Genomic DNA, 16,055 nt, shown 5'->3' with positions numbered 1-16,055 from the left:
ATCTTTTTTTTTCAGTAGTTATTGTGTAATGTAAATATTGTGTATTCTCCTTATTATAGTGCAACTCACAAGCTTCTGTGTTTCTTTTTGTCTGTGGTACAACCTGAATTAAATAGCAAAAGGACTGACAAAATAATCTATTAAGGCAAGAGAAATTACACGTAAAAGGGAGTGACAACTCTATGCAGAACATAATCTTGCGGACTATTAAATCACACTTATTTGACACACAAGCTTATTTTACTTTTGGCAAAACACCTAAATACAGGAATTCATTCATATTTCCATACTAACAATGGAGCTCAAAATACAAACACTAAATTAAAAAACAAACTATGCCAGAAAGATTATTTATTACAATACCCATAGTCCTGGTGATGTGATGAAACAGAAGAAATTGTAATGAATTATTCTTGGCAGTGTGTTTAGCAGAGCATAAAAAGCAACAGATAGTGCAGTCTTTTACGTACAAACCTAATGCTTTCTTTGTCTCTGAATCCTTTTTGGATCCTAAGAACAGCTTTAATTCTCAATGTGCTGTTTTTTTTGTTTTGTTTTGTTTTTTCCCTTTTCAATAAACATTATAACTTTTGTTTTGTTTTGTTTTTAAATGAATATTTCAGAGAGACACTGAAAAATAAGCTAAGGCAGATAATAGCTTAAAAAAATGAACCATTAACACAAATTTCATACATACACATACACATTTCATACACATTCATCCCTCACTTTTTCTGACTCCAGTTTATTGAGTTCTCTCATCTAATGTTATGTATTGGAAGCATTTATGAAGCACAAGCACAACAGTAGAGGTGCCACAGTAATATACACAAGATCAATACAAATAAATGCAACCTAGATGACTTGCACTTGCTGGTAAGAGATATTATAAACATATTGCAATGTTCATAATATAAGAACATAGAATAATTTACATGGACCCATAAAACAGTATTTATTTAATATGTTAGTATATAATATATCTCATCTTTGCATTTCAACTTTATTGCATAAAGCAAGAATTCCATACCTGATGAATATTCAGGGTTCTTTCAGCTTTTATACTAAAGCCTCCTCCCCTTCCCAAACTTTAATATATGAGAAGCAGAGAGGTCTATGGATTGCTTCTTATTTTAATGCTGATTCAGCAAACTACTTAAAAGCACAGTAAGCACACGAGTAATTTTATTGAGTTTAATGAGACTACTCATGCATTTAAAGTTAATCATGTGTCTTCCGAACTGAAGCTGCAGAAGAAAGCATACAGAAATCTTAGTGGGACCACACATTGTTATAGGACAATAACCACTGTAATTTTTACCCACTACCCCTGTGCTTTAGATTACAGCAGCCCTTTGGGTGTGTGTTGTTCTCATTGCCCTTCTGAAGCAGATGTAGAGGGTGTGCATATTAACAACACAGGAAAGACTTCTCAGCAAGGGAAAATGCATTTTGCTATGCTGTTCTGTAGGAGTCACAGAAAGAAAATGTCCAGGGTACTAAGTAAGTGGGGGAGAAGGGCTGCAGAAGCCCTAGGTGACTGGCACGTGGAGTTTCAGAGGTTAATAAGTCAAGTGGTATCCTAGTTGCAGAGCTAGGGTGATTTGGGTGATGAAGAGAAGCTGGGAGGAAATACAAAAGGATCTTTTTCCCTTCTCCTCCTTTGTGGTCTTTCTTCTGGTTTAATGCAAACTGAAGAGAACAATTATAAATAAAGCATTATATAGTATGTATAACAGTCATCTCTCAGAAATATAACTAAGCAAGTTCTGTTTATGAATACTGTTTATGAAGTAGAGCTGCCTATTTTGCAGTTGGATAGTAGCAATCAAGCAAATGTTTCTGATAAGAAGTTGCAGCAATTTTTGGCTGTGGAGACGTTACACAGTTTCTTCTGTTCCCTCTTCCAGCTACTTTTTTCCTTTGTAATGGCACACATGCAAGAATTTAACCACGAAAGATTTGTTTGTGAAAATTTGTTCAATCAATGGGTATGAAAGTTTCCACTGGCATATAAACACTCATGCTCTCTCTCTTTTGTATCAGCCTGTTCCTCAAGAAGCCAGAATAATAATGGAGAAAAGATTTCAGTCAATATAAATTAGAAGATACATAATAGAGAAAATTTAATGGGGAAGAAAAACGTCAGGTAAAATCCATACTAGCAAGGTTAAAGGCAGTTAGAAGTAGCTCATAAAGCTTAATTAGAAAGAAAAGAGATTATAGAGAAGACATAGACCTACTAGTAGATGAAGACTGTATTTTTTGTAAAGAGGCAGAAAAAGCAGACATTCTTTAAAAAATATGTAAGTTATTTATTTAGTTAAGAACTGAATGAGAAGAAGAGGAAAAGTACTTTCAAAACCATGAGTAAATGGCTTAGATTGGTTTTAGCGATTTATAAATCATATCGTCTTGCACTGGACTTGCAACCATGCAAAAGCTTGGGTGTGGAGATCCATGAGTACAGAGAAGTTAATTTTTAATAAATCATGTGAACTTCATGAAACTGAAGAATTTTAAAGCTTAGGTAAGGTTCACAAAACACACATGTAATGGTTCAAGAACAGTTAGTCTAACACCAGTTACAAAGAAATTGAGGAAAGGATGACATAAAAACAGATGTTTGAGAACCAGCAAAAGCAGTGTAATCAATGCCAGTCAATATGAATTCATAAGACAATAGGACTTGTTAAGAAAGCTTGATTTCATTACTTCAAGAGGTTAAAAGTTGAGTTGATATAAGCAGCTGCAAGAACGTAATTTACTTAGTCCTCTATAAGAGATTCACAAAACATTCTTATTGAAAAAATTAGAAAGTCAGTACATTTTTAATGGACTGAAAATTAAATAGATTGAAAACTGGCTAATTAACATAGTTGTCAATGGAAAATCATAGTTGAATAAGAGTGTTTCTAGCAGGACTCCCCCGGGACTTAACTAAGGTCTGATGTTGTTCAACACTTTCATCACTGATCTAGAAGTAAATATAAAATCACTGCTTATAGTGGATGTATTTGCAGATGACACAAAGAGAGGGAGGAGGTTAAATAATGAAAAGGCAGGCAGCTGTACAGGGCCATCTGGACTACTTGGTAAGCTGGGATCAGCAAAATAAAATCTGTTAAATTATAGGCACCAGCAAAGTGATATAGCTTGGAAGCAGGAAAGACAAGTTGTGCAACAGAATTGGAAACCACATCCCAGAGAATAAAATGTTTGGAAAAGTTAATATGATCCTGAAATGTTGAAGCAAGGTGACTACTTACAGCTATAAAAAGTGATCATAGACAGGAATGGAGAAATCCTATGATATTGATCTCATTGCTAGGGTCTAGGAATATTTTAAAACTCTCTAGAATTCTAGAATATCCCACGTTGGAAGGGACCTACAAGGATGATTGAGTCCAACTCCTGCCTCCAGACAGGACCACCAAGAAATCAGACCATATGTCTGAGATCATTTTCGAAACACTTCTTGAACTCCACCAGGCTCAGTGCCATGACCACATCCCTGGGGAGCCTGTTCCAGTGCTTGACCAGCCTCCCAGTAAAGAACCTTTTCCTGAAATCCAGCCTGAACTTCCCGTGACACAACTTCAAGCCATTCCCTTGGGTATTAAACAACCTTTAAAAACCATTTTGTTATTTAATGTTGTTGTGGTTTAACCCGGCTGGCAGCTAAACACCACACAGCCATTCGCTCACCCTCCCCCCTCCCTCTCTGGGATGGGAGAGAGAAACGGGAAAGTGAAGCCTGTGAGTTGAGATAAAGACAGTTTATTAAGACAGGAATATAATAATAACAATAATAATAATAGTGATAATGATAACAGTATTAATAATAATAATGTGTAAGAAACAAGTGATGCACAATGCAATTGCTCACCACCCGCTGACCGATGCCCAGCCTATCCCCAAGCAGCCGGCGCCCCACCCCGGCCAGCCACCCCTATATATTGTTTAGCATGATGTCAGATGGTATGGAATACCCCTTTGGCCAGTTTGGGTCAGCTGTCCTGGGTCTGTCCCCTCCCAGCTCCTGCTGCACCCCCAGCCTGCTCGCTGGCAGGACAGAGCGAGAAGCCGAAAAGTCCTTGGCCTGGTGTAAACACTGCTCTGCAACAATTAAAACATCAGCATGTTATCAGCGCTCTTCTCATCCTAATCCAAAACATAGCACCCTACCAGCTACTATGAGGAAAATTAACTCTGTCCTAACTGGAACCAGGACAAATGTATTAAAACGAGGTAAATTTGTGTCCCAAGCATATTTTAATATGTAGACATTTTCATGAATATTAGCATATTGCATCAGAGTGATGCAAGAAGTTTTTACAGGAAATTACTGTTTTGAAAAGTGGAATAGAAAGTATATGTTTAAATAATAATCAGATTTACCCTTATGAATCAATTTATTATAAGTATATACAAGCTAAACCTAAGATAGATAAGAATACCAATATGTACAAATTGAAATGTAATTGTACAAAGTAAAAAGTAATTACTAAGAGATTTATATCACTGGCTTTTCCAAAATAACTATTTTCAATGACTCTGCTAATGTTTGTAGGTCTACATGCACACAGCATTTAACAATAAATATAGTTATTTCATGCAGAAAAAAAAATTAAAATAAAGACAAAGGGATGCAAGATGCTCTAAAGCAAAACATAGTTGAAACTCAGGGTAGACATGAAGCATATAAAAATAGCCCCAAAACAGCACAAATGACTCTGAAGTTAAATAATGTACAAGTATATTTCAGATGAACACCTAATGGAAATCACAGTTTCTTCACAGCTGGACACATATTTATTTTTTTTCCCTCAATGAATGTTGTCTTTTATCCAACAGCCCATCTCTGAAGTGGAAAGAAAATATGACACCTGTGAATGCTTCAGGAAGTGCTAAAAAGAAAGAAACATTAATTTAGTCAGGGTGAAATGGCTCTAAAGGAAAATAATCTGCCCTTGTAATACTGGCCATGAGAAAGTTAGCCAGTAGTTTGTCACTTCTGTTCAAAATAATGAAAATTACAGAACGTAGTGAAAACAAAGCTGAGAAGTGAAAATATCATCCACAATTCACAAAAAATAAAGGTAAAATGAATCAAGTGTGTTTCTCTGCAGCAAGCAAGTAATCTGAGCCTTAGAAATAATATCTGTGCTCCTCTTAGCAGAACACTAGATAGAGGGTTCAGCACGCAGCTCAGAAAGTTCAGTCTCAGCATAAAAAATACCCAAGCCTTCAAACAACTTTGAGATAAACAAGGAAACTCCAGCAAAAACTCCCAAATCAACCCTGAATCTCTTGATCTACCAAGGAGGGGTGGAGGGTGACTGCTTCCATGCCTGCAAAAGACCCATAGCAGTAACACAGAAGAGCCAAAGCCTGTCTGTTCTCAACAGACAAGTATAATATATTCTCTCCTTGCAAAGGAAACATTCTTCCAAAACAACATGGACTTCTACGTGCTCTCTAAAGACATATGTGGAGAGGTAATTTAAGTATACAGCATGCAATACTGCTATAACACAGACAAATTATTCATAAATAGTGTCTGCCCTTGGAAGACAGTCTCAGGCAAGCACTGTTTCCAGCACTGTGACTTCTCCAAAGCTTCTGCCTTCCTCATTTGACTGAATAGGTCAAAAATACCCAGCATTATTCCTAGTGTAGTAAAGCCACTGACAATAAATCTCCTAGCAAAATAAAGGGCAGGAGGTCAGCCAAATCCCCAGTGGGATTCTCTCCCTCTTTCCCCATTAATCCAAGCTGAAGACCTCTGTTCAAAGGAATGCTGATACTCATGAATAATAAACTCAGTCACATCAATATGTCTCAAGAATTTCCCTGAAGGACAGCTAAAAAAGGAAAAGAAAAGCCAGAAAGGTAATTCTACAACTGAAAGAGAATATAATAATCTAGCCAAGGAACAATCCTTTCTTACTGAGGCTAAATATATTATTACACAGAAACCAAACATAGAAGATAAACTTGCTCCAAGTCTCGAACCACAAAGATTAAGAGACTACTTCCTGTGATCTACGTGATCAAAAGTCTTCTTCTAATTAAGACAGATGAACACAACAGAAAGATCAAGCATTCCACAAACAAAATACTGCCAAAACAGACATCTTGGAAATATATTTGAAGTTTAACCAAGGTGAGCTACTGAACTAACCAGCAGTTCTCTGTTTGCTGAAGCCTTTGAAAGAAAGTAATAGTGGAAATCTACCAGGGACACCTGCCCTATGGACCCCCTGGCAAGTAAGAATCATTCCATGGGAGCCAAGAACAAAATTTTCTTGCAGATGCTTTTGAAAAACCTGGTGAAAGTCTGGCTCAAATAGGCTCACCAGACTTACAAAGTCTGTAAAATTCAAAAGGCAAAATGCTTATACCAGTCCCACGGAACATTTTAAGCAGATGTTAATTCAGAAAGTTCAAGATGATGCATGTCTAGTGCTGAGATCCTAGAAAATCCTAGGATATCTCTGACTGGATACACAGGCTCTGTGTAGTTAGTAAAATCACCTTGGTTGTCAAATGCAGATCTGTGAAATGTAAACCAAAGAACTGCTGCTTGTCTTTCTCCTAAATTAGACAGAGTTCATGAATCCAAAAGGATGAAAGTGCAGTCTTCTGGATGACATTTGGTGGTGATGGTGAATCACCTGCTTCTTGTATTTCTTTTACAGGTCAAAGATAGTTCTATCTAAGCAATATGCTGAAGTTGTGCTGTTATGAATTTCTGTAAGATGCACTTGGCATATTTAAAAACTCTCATGCAATTCAGTATCATCATTTCTGGGAAGAACTTTTTCACATTCTACTGTCAATAATAAGTCCTCTGTACTTTCATCAAGGACTGTGACTGTCTTATGTGTAAATTATTACAAAAAAAATATTATATTTTGTTCCTAGTAAATATTGTCTTCAAATGGAAAAAGATGCCATATGAATCAGTGCAAAACTCCTTTCAAAACAATAAAACTGTTTTAAAACTAGACTTCAGTTGAATGCTGATATTTACTAGAGGACAGACTAAACAATAGGCTCTCTCATAAAAAGGAAGAACTGCTTACTTGACCAACACAGGAACTCAAATTCTGAAAAGTGTGATGCAACTGAAAAATAGTGTAGAGAAAAAAAATTAGTAAAAAAAAAAAATACAAATTTGACCTCAGTGGGCAATAAATAGAGCCAACACTAGCACTGAAATAAACACACTGCCTTACAGAAGCATTAAAATCCGTACACAGCAGTCAGTCATGTCAATTGTTAGAAACGACTGGACAGACAGCAACTGTGGCCAATCCAATGCCTAACCAAGAATATGATTAAAGAAGTAATCAAAATATTTCTTTGAAATCTTGCCAGAACGACATCATATCCAGAAAACAAACAAAATCTCAGCAATCTTTCCTTTTTGTACAATAAGAGTATAACAATCAATACAAAATAGATTAAGTTGTCTATAAGTACTTAAAATGATACCCTGAGCAATCAAGCCTAGGTTTACCCTTGTTTGCAGACAGATTTTCCATACTTGCTTACAACCAAACCATGATTTAGAGGAATTTCCCTTCCTCTCTCCATGAACACGCTAATCAGTTCAAATTCTCCATCCTTGTGCATTGACCCTGCCCTGTGGCAGGTACTCAAGCAGCACCTATTCACCAGTCTCCTTATGGATGAACTGTGGAGAGGTGGGGGCAGTGAAAAACTAATTGGTAGACAGGCACTTAATAACAGAGAAAACACAGCATACTCCGGAGATACGAGACACCAAAATTCAAACTCCTGATCTAATGAGCAATTTTATACTGAAATGCAATTTCTCTACAGTATTTAAATCCTTACATAAGTAAGCACTGAATATTTAAGAGCAGGAAAAAACATAATCAAAAGATAAGGTACCTGTATTTAACACTAAGGCTGATTAACCACAAGTGAACTATCACAATCTGACTGATTCTTCAGGATTCTGAAAATTCTGTTAGCATAATATTAAATAATAGCAAATAATAAATTGAACACAGGGAAAATGAGAAATATGCAGCAGTCTTTCAGCCACATCAGGTAGGAGTAGATGACTGGATGATCCTTCCTCTCTTATATGCTCTGACTCCTTATTCTATATCTTCTTGTTCTACATATAAATACCCAATCCTTTTTCAAGTTCTGTTAGGGGATTCAGGCACAGTTATACTATAAGGTACCAAGGGATTTAATCTCTCTGCCTCAGTGGCTATGACAGCATGCATGTCTGCATCACACAACTCATTTCAGGCTGGGACTGCAACCTTATTTCTTTTTCATATCCAGATGTGGTTTTGGAGATATTTAGCAAGCTACCTGCCTCCTCCCTGTAAGACTTTTTATGCATTTTAGCACTTGCTTTAAGTATTGAATTTTTTTAACTTCAAGATCCTAGAAATATCCGAAAGATTAAGGTAATGAACTCAACAAATATGAATGTGATGTTTATATTAATAAATTTGTGTAGTAGCTAGCTAACCATATATAACACATTCATCATTCCAAAAGCCAATCAACCATGGATTTTCAATGGCATACTTAAAAAAAAAAAAAAAAAAGACACTGAGATATCACCTCAGTTATTTAAACCGATGAAGGATGGTGGCCTCCTCCAAATGTCAGCTTTAGACTTTAACATTAAAGGTTTTTAAAAAGGACATTAATTCTATTTTGAAAAACATATTTGAATGGTGCTGACTGTATAAAATACTATGAACCACTCTAAATGTCACCTGAAAGGATATGAAATTCAATTTTTGCACCATCTGGAATGTACTCCTGATTAAGTTGTTCTGCAATGTGATTGTATCACCTAAACAAATTAATTAACATCAGAATGACACATTTTGCAGTTTCTATGGCATTTATCAGTGTCCCATTTTTTTCCACTATTTTTTTTTTTTCCCAGAATGACCTTATGCTCAAATTGTGGCATCAAGCTAGCTGCATGTTAATTGTCCTTCTAAGAATAAGCATACATTTCATTAAAACTTACATGGTGTTACAGCTTTACACAGCACACAGAAACAGAATGAATAAAAAATGGCTTTGGTTATGTAAAATCTGGAACATCAATAAACATCCACAAAGTCTCTTCATCTAAATAGAAGCCTTTGAGGCCATTTGACTGTTCAAAATTCTGAATTGGATGAATATGCGCTGATTTCAACACTAGAGTACTAACAGATTAATACTTTTCTGATATTCTCTCTCTCTCTCTTTTCAATATAGAACATACAAAATTATCTTCTTAAGCAGTCTACAGGTAGCATTCCTTTGGTTTATTTTAATATCACCAGCATGTTTGTGTAGTTATTCCACTTTTTTTTTTTTTTTTTTGGCTGAGAAGTGTAAACTGTTAATAAAAACATAATGCATTTTACCATAGCTTCACTATTATGATTCACAGTTCATGGCTGACAGTATTCTAACTTTTAATGGAAACAATCATCATATCCTAAACAGAAACTATACGCAGCAGCAGAAACTGCATGTGATACCAATATCAGTCTAACAGAACATCAGAAAATGTTGTTTGTAAATACTGCTGAAAGGCACACCACCAACACATTGAATTCATGATTAATGGTATCTAATATGAGACAAGGCCATAGTTATTTTTTTGAAGCTCTGAAATGTTGTTTCTGTTCAGCATTACACTACATAATATCACAGTAAATTGGATTTCAGGTTTATTGCCAAAATAATTAAAAATTCAAAAGGCTGCTCTTAGAAGAGAACATTATGGAAAAATATTAAATACAGTTGAACCTGGGTATTATTTCTCTTTATTATGAAAGAGCAGCATGATGGGAGGAGCAACTTGCATAAAGGAGGTCATATTAGAACATTACGCTGTAGCAAACACGTTTCAGTGGAATCTCTACTGTAAGAAATGGAAATACAATGATAACAATAATAAAAAGAGAGGCAGGTGTTTCTTAACACATCCTTTTGTTGTTGTTGTTAATTATGAGAGTTGGTTCAAAGAAAGTGAAAGCTGAGATGAAATGGATTGCACGAGGCAAGCATTGAAATGTGTATACTGGGCCTGGTTTTCTGTGTCTTACTATAAGTTTAATTCTATTTACTTAAATGGTGTTTAATTAGCATTCCTCATTTCTCCATACCAGAAAACACTCTGGAACATAACTTTAAAAACAGTAATTCTTTAAACTCTTTTAGAATAACAAAGTCAGGAAAGTAGGAGGAAGCAAGAGGTCCAAACTTCAAGGAAATGAAAACTTTCCCTTCATCAGGTTTAATTTCTGCTAATTGAGTTTTATTCCAATACACACTAGAAAGAGATTATATTTAACTATTGCTATAAAACTAGCCATCTGTAACATCTAGAAATTGCAAAATGCCTCCAGCTACATCCACTGCTTTAGTGTGATCCATTATGGCGCATATCACAGCTAGTAGCAGTTGATGGCACCAGCTGAAACAAATGGACCTATAGGAGCACGAAGAATAAGAATAATGGATATGTAGTCTCCCAAGGCCTAAGAGAGACACTGACCTAAAGCAACAGATACTAGTCAGAGGTGTGTGGGAAGAAATTCTCAGCTGAGTTGTACATGACTATGTACCATGTCCAACAGGGAAGAAATACACTGTTACCGGTATTATATTCTCTTTGGTGAAGGATGTGTTGTTGTGAATGGCAGTGATTTGTGTTCAATTAAAAATCCATCAAAAGAACTGAGAGAACATGAGTCTTGTGTTTAACAGATGCCTAGTGTCTGTCAGGAGTGAACAGCAGTGACAGCATCGCCTCCCACTTGGTGTCACACAGTGGAACACCAACACCCCACCTATGCATGTACAAGAACTTCCATCAGCCACCTTGAAGCCTCCGTTGGGTTTCCCCATTTTCTGTGTCCCTACACACCTGCTGAAGGAAAAAGCCAGAACCACCCCAAGATCCTCACATGGAATGTCACTCCTGCTAAAGTTAACACAATTCTCAGTTAATCAAAGAGGAGGTTTTACATTTTCAAAATCCATTCACTTTTTCATATTTAACACTCCTCCCTCAAACCATCCATGGACATTAACTTGGAATTTTACCTTGACAGAGGCTTATTTCTACATATTACAAATAGCAAGGAGGAAGAGTTACCTTGATCATCACAGATAGATATTCCTTTACTTAATTCTTCACAGTATCTAGTGATGAAGAGTTATGACAGTGTTAGACCTTATTCAGTGCACTTAGTACTAGAAAGCTCCTCCTAACCTCCAGACAAATATTTGTCACATGTTCAGAAAGTTATTTGTCAACTCTCTTCTGAGTAGATCTGAAAAAAATGATCACTTGCCTCCATATAAAAATCATTTACAGCTGAGTAGATATATTATGCCCTACCAGGAAATCCTTTCCACTCTCCTCACTGATTTTCTATATAGGCTTTATTTTATTTTTATTTTTTTAAGTTTAGCACTTCTTCCTCTCCTAAAGATGTTGCCAACTTTATTCGCATATTTCTCAGAGTGGGCTATGTCATAGAGCTAATTTTGATGCTAACTACACCAAAATAATTGTCTTAATTTTCTCATTTGTACCTGCGTGTTAGAACAAGAACAACTTTTTCTTTCATGTTGTTAGCCAACATATTTTGTATTGTAGCAGCCAACATGGCTTCACTAAGAGCAGATCTTGCCTAACAAATCTGGTGGTCTTCTAAAATGGGGTTACAGCACTGGTAGATAGGGAAGGAGCAACTGATATCATGGCAACCAACTACCTGGACTTGTGCAAAGCATTTGACACTGTCCCCCTTGATATCCTTGTCTCTAAATTGGAGAGATGGGGATTTGAGGGACAGACCACTCAGTGGGTAAGGAATTGGCTGGATGGTCGCACTCAGAGAGTTGTGGTCAGTGGCTCAATGTTGAAGGAAATGGGTGGATGCCCCATCCCTGGAGGTGTTCAAGGCCAGGTTGGATGGGGTGTTATGCAAACTAACCTAATGGGTGGCATCCCTGCCTATGGCAGGGGGGTTAGAATTAGATGATCTTTAAGGTCCCTTCCAACCTACTGCTTAAATTCCAACTTCCATTGCTTAAATTTAAGCAATGCCCCTGTTCTCATTTCACATTAAAAACAAAACAAAGAATACCATGAGCCCCCAAATATACCCTTACATCTTTATTAATTAAAAAACGGCATTATTTTTGAGCTTAACTTGCTCCATTTGAGATGCTTAGATATAACTGCACAATAATTAAGATTTGACTGACATGCTGTAAATGGAACAAAGATGACTCCAGAAGTAGCCAGGATTAAGTCCACATGATTAGCCCTCATTCTGATCCACAATACTTTGTGTAGAAAAGAGTATTAAGTCTCTATTCCCACAGCACTTTTGCTAAGTAATTTATTAGTCCATTTTTTCCTCAGATGGAACAAATTAATTTTACCAGTTACAATTTTATCCACCAACTAAAGAGCTATATCAAAATGTAGTCCGTATTTCTTTCTCCAGTTTAATAAAGTTGGCTGGGAGCCTCAGACACACTGATATAAGTAAATATTACTAAAAAATAAATGTGAAAAAGATTGTTTTATTAATTAGCATATGCAAAATTTCCTCTGGCTTCAGTGTGTGTAGTATCACAGATAAATTAAAGAGGTCACATTCACCTCAATTTGACATCAAAAATTAAGGACCGTATAATAAACGTAAGCTGTTTTAGAAGCAGTTTCCTACTGAATATGTGAGTGTGTGCCATAGAAATCTTTGCTCAAAAGCAACACTAGACATAGCTAACAGACAGCTCAACCTTGAAAGCTAAACTTAAAATAATCTAGATTTAGGCAAAGTTCATGCTCAAGAAGAATGCCACAGAAAAACAGTGAAGAACAGATAGAAACATCATAGAATAAGAAAATAGCTGATCAACATTGCCCAGCTGCTAAGGTAAGGTGTATAAAACAACAGGAAAGGAATATGCAGCCCTGGAGTGCTGCCATACATTTATGGGATAAAGGGCAGTAACATGTGAGCAAATGTCACAGTAACCCACAATAAATCTAGTAGGAGAAAAATGGTCTACCAAAAAGTATCAGTTGGCAGAGCAAATGATAAATACAAATAAACACAACTATTTTCATGCTTGTTCTGAAATCCCAGTGGGAAGTAAATGTTTCATTTCAAGACATAGAATAAGATCCAAACAACTAATGAGCTCCACAACTAAAAGGTGTGTGGATGTAGCAATCTGTCATCCTGTAGTGGAGGATTAAAAGGTCATGTTATAACAACAGCTTTGTTTCTGTCACACACGGTGGTTTACACTAAAAATTATGCTTTCAGTTTCATAAAAGCAGTAAATGAAAAATATAGGCAATTTTCATTTTTTCACATGGGCAGTTTTTTCATTGGTAGGCAAATTAGAGAGCTGGTAGGATTATACTGCTAAAATGAGAAATAAAAAACAAGTAAAAATCTAAATTAATACAAACAAAAAATTAGCTATATTTATTTCATTTCTGAAGAAATAAAATTTATTTAGCCCTGAAAGAAAACATTAACATTTTATTTGCAATTCTGTAACAGAAGTGAGAAAGGATCTTGACTTTATGTTGTCTACAGGATAGTTAAAAATGAGCCCTTTACTCATTAGATTTGTGCTTAAAACACCCCAACTGGTGAAAAGCCAACTTCATTCCCCTTTCACGCCCAAGAAGACTGGAATCCATATCATTCATTTCCCAGGAGATTACCATTTCCCTGATTACCATACTGTAGTTATTGTGCGGTGAGCTGCTTTTGGTCTCTTCTGCGCAACTTTCCTTCTTTATATTTATAAAATTCTTGTTTATAATTCTATATTAATTGGGTATTAATTAACTGAAACCTAAGTTAATTCCTTGACCACAAGCCTATAGCCCTAGATTACATATGTATATAGACTATATACATCCCCTCAGGTTTACCAGTTTGTCTCAACAGATTATTAAAAACAAAAACTTCAGTGGGCATTTGGGTCAAAATATTTGGGTATTTGTGAAATTGCATTCTTTTGGCAAAGGTTAGATGTGTTTGTAAAACATGAAATTCATTTTCACTGGTGTATTTCAAAAATACATAAGCTTTCCAGGAAACTCTTAAGAAAAAGCACCATACTTTGCTGAAAGAACAGAAAAGTTCAAGCCACTTCTGTGGTGTTTGACAATAGGAGAATGGATAACAGTTTTCAACACTCTTTATCATGACAAGTTTAAGTATCTTTTGTATGTGTCTCTCTATATATATACAGTCACACAGAGACTTAAAATTAAAATCAAGCTGTTCCTTTAATAAATAAATAATCACTTTACCTACCTGGAAAATCTGAATGTTATGCATTGTAACTGAAGGATAAATGCTTTCTTTAAACCCTCTCAGCAAAGAACAGGTCTAAATTAGCTAAGTCCTTCTTATTCAAATTTTCCATTACATTTAGTGGAATTTCTTGGCACAATTTACGCAAAATTCTGGATTCTGTTATTACTAGCTTGGTCCTGATACCAGTGCCTGTGACGCAATTTGTTCAGGAGAAGTTAAATTCCATGAGGATAATTTTGTGTGTACCACCTTGAAATCAATTTTCAAATATTGCAATTATAAATGACAAAATAAAAATTTCACCAAAAAGATCGATCAAACTAAATAGTAATAAAAGGGATTTTTTCTTAATTACTGAGTAATATTTGTACTACTTCTCTGCATTTTGTTTTGTCATATATGTTAAATAAAAAGACCTAAAAGTGAAGCATAGTGGTGAAATTGGAAGATAAAGGATTTCAATTTATTTCTGCTGTTTTACATCAGTAAGGACACAATCAGAATTGTTTGCAACCAATGTAAAGACAACTCTGATTTTCACAAATTTAGGGGTCACATTACACATTTCACTTCACTTCCAAGGCATTTAGATAAAAATATTAGTAATATTAAAAAAAATATAATAGTCCCTATAATAACAGTCATCAACAAACTGAAAAAAAATGCAAACTATGTGTACAGCAAAATGAAAAAGAACAATTACTTTGGGCATTCATCACTTCTGTGTACCCAATAGATTTTTAAGTCAAAACATGCCAATACAATAACTTATTTTGATCTATGAAGTGCACTAATCTCCTCATCAAGTCTATGACTCCCAGTGAACTAAATCACATTTGGAAAAAAAATAAGCTGTTTTAGTTTTTCATTACAAAGTTTTATCACCAAAGGAAGCTATCGTTGAAAGCTTTAATTTTAATAGATTTTTTTTTTTTTACTGAGTAAATTAAATTTTATTTCTTATTAAATTGGTTTCACCATTTTTTTTTGTTTGTTGTCAACCAAAAGCCATGAGTTTTAATGATGAACCCAGAAAATCACGTAGCTCACAAACATTGCCATCTGAACTGAGTGGAGTTCAGAATTTTTAAAGGCATTGCAAGAATCAACAGTAGCATTATCTATATCATTAAATCTACAGCTAGTAGCAGGGACATTTATTCTATTAATTCCAGGATCTAGTTGTGCTACTGGCATACTGTGCCTACAATCATTTAAATATGTATGTGGTAAACAAAGATGAATATCATTTCTGTCTAACAATGGAATAAAAATCATCAGACATTGCATGGAACTCACTGTAGATACAATGCTAAATATAACCTATGCTAACATAAGCGCTCTGTTTTATGAATGCAATGCATATCCTGGTAATTCCAGCAAATACTTCTGCTCTAATCAGAGGTTTGAATACGGAATCAATGGCCTAGAGCATTAAGTGCCATGTAAAGGAAAGTTTTATTCAGATGTGAAAAAAGTCATCCTTTGCCATTTGTTCTTTTTTTTTTTTTAATAAAAGAATTAACATTCTCACTGTGAGACCAATTTGCTCTACAAGTTACTACATTAACCTTCTTAGTAATTTTCTTTAGCTGCTTTCAAAGCAGCCTGAGAAATTCAGATACATTTTTCACTTACACTTGAAAATTCACCCATAATGGCATTGTCTGT

General features: G+C 35.4%; 1 protein-coding gene across 6 annotated transcripts in view; it reads right to left on the bottom strand.

The window, feature by feature from the left end:
* NKAIN3 (sodium/potassium transporting ATPase interacting 3) overlaps positions 1-16,055 on the bottom strand; it is a 372,124-nt gene that overhangs the window by 165,795 nt on the left and 190,274 nt on the right. The window lies entirely within an intron of this gene.

Source organism: Anser cygnoides, chromosome 2 (assembly GCF_040182565.1).
Source record: "Anser cygnoides isolate HZ-2024a breed goose chromosome 2, Taihu_goose_T2T_genome, whole genome shotgun sequence".
NCBI classification, from domain to species: domain Eukaryota; kingdom Metazoa; phylum Chordata; class Aves; order Anseriformes; family Anatidae; genus Anser; species Anser cygnoides.
The sequence above is the reverse complement of the archived record's forward strand: the minus strand, read 5'-3'. Positions and strand labels throughout refer to the sequence as shown.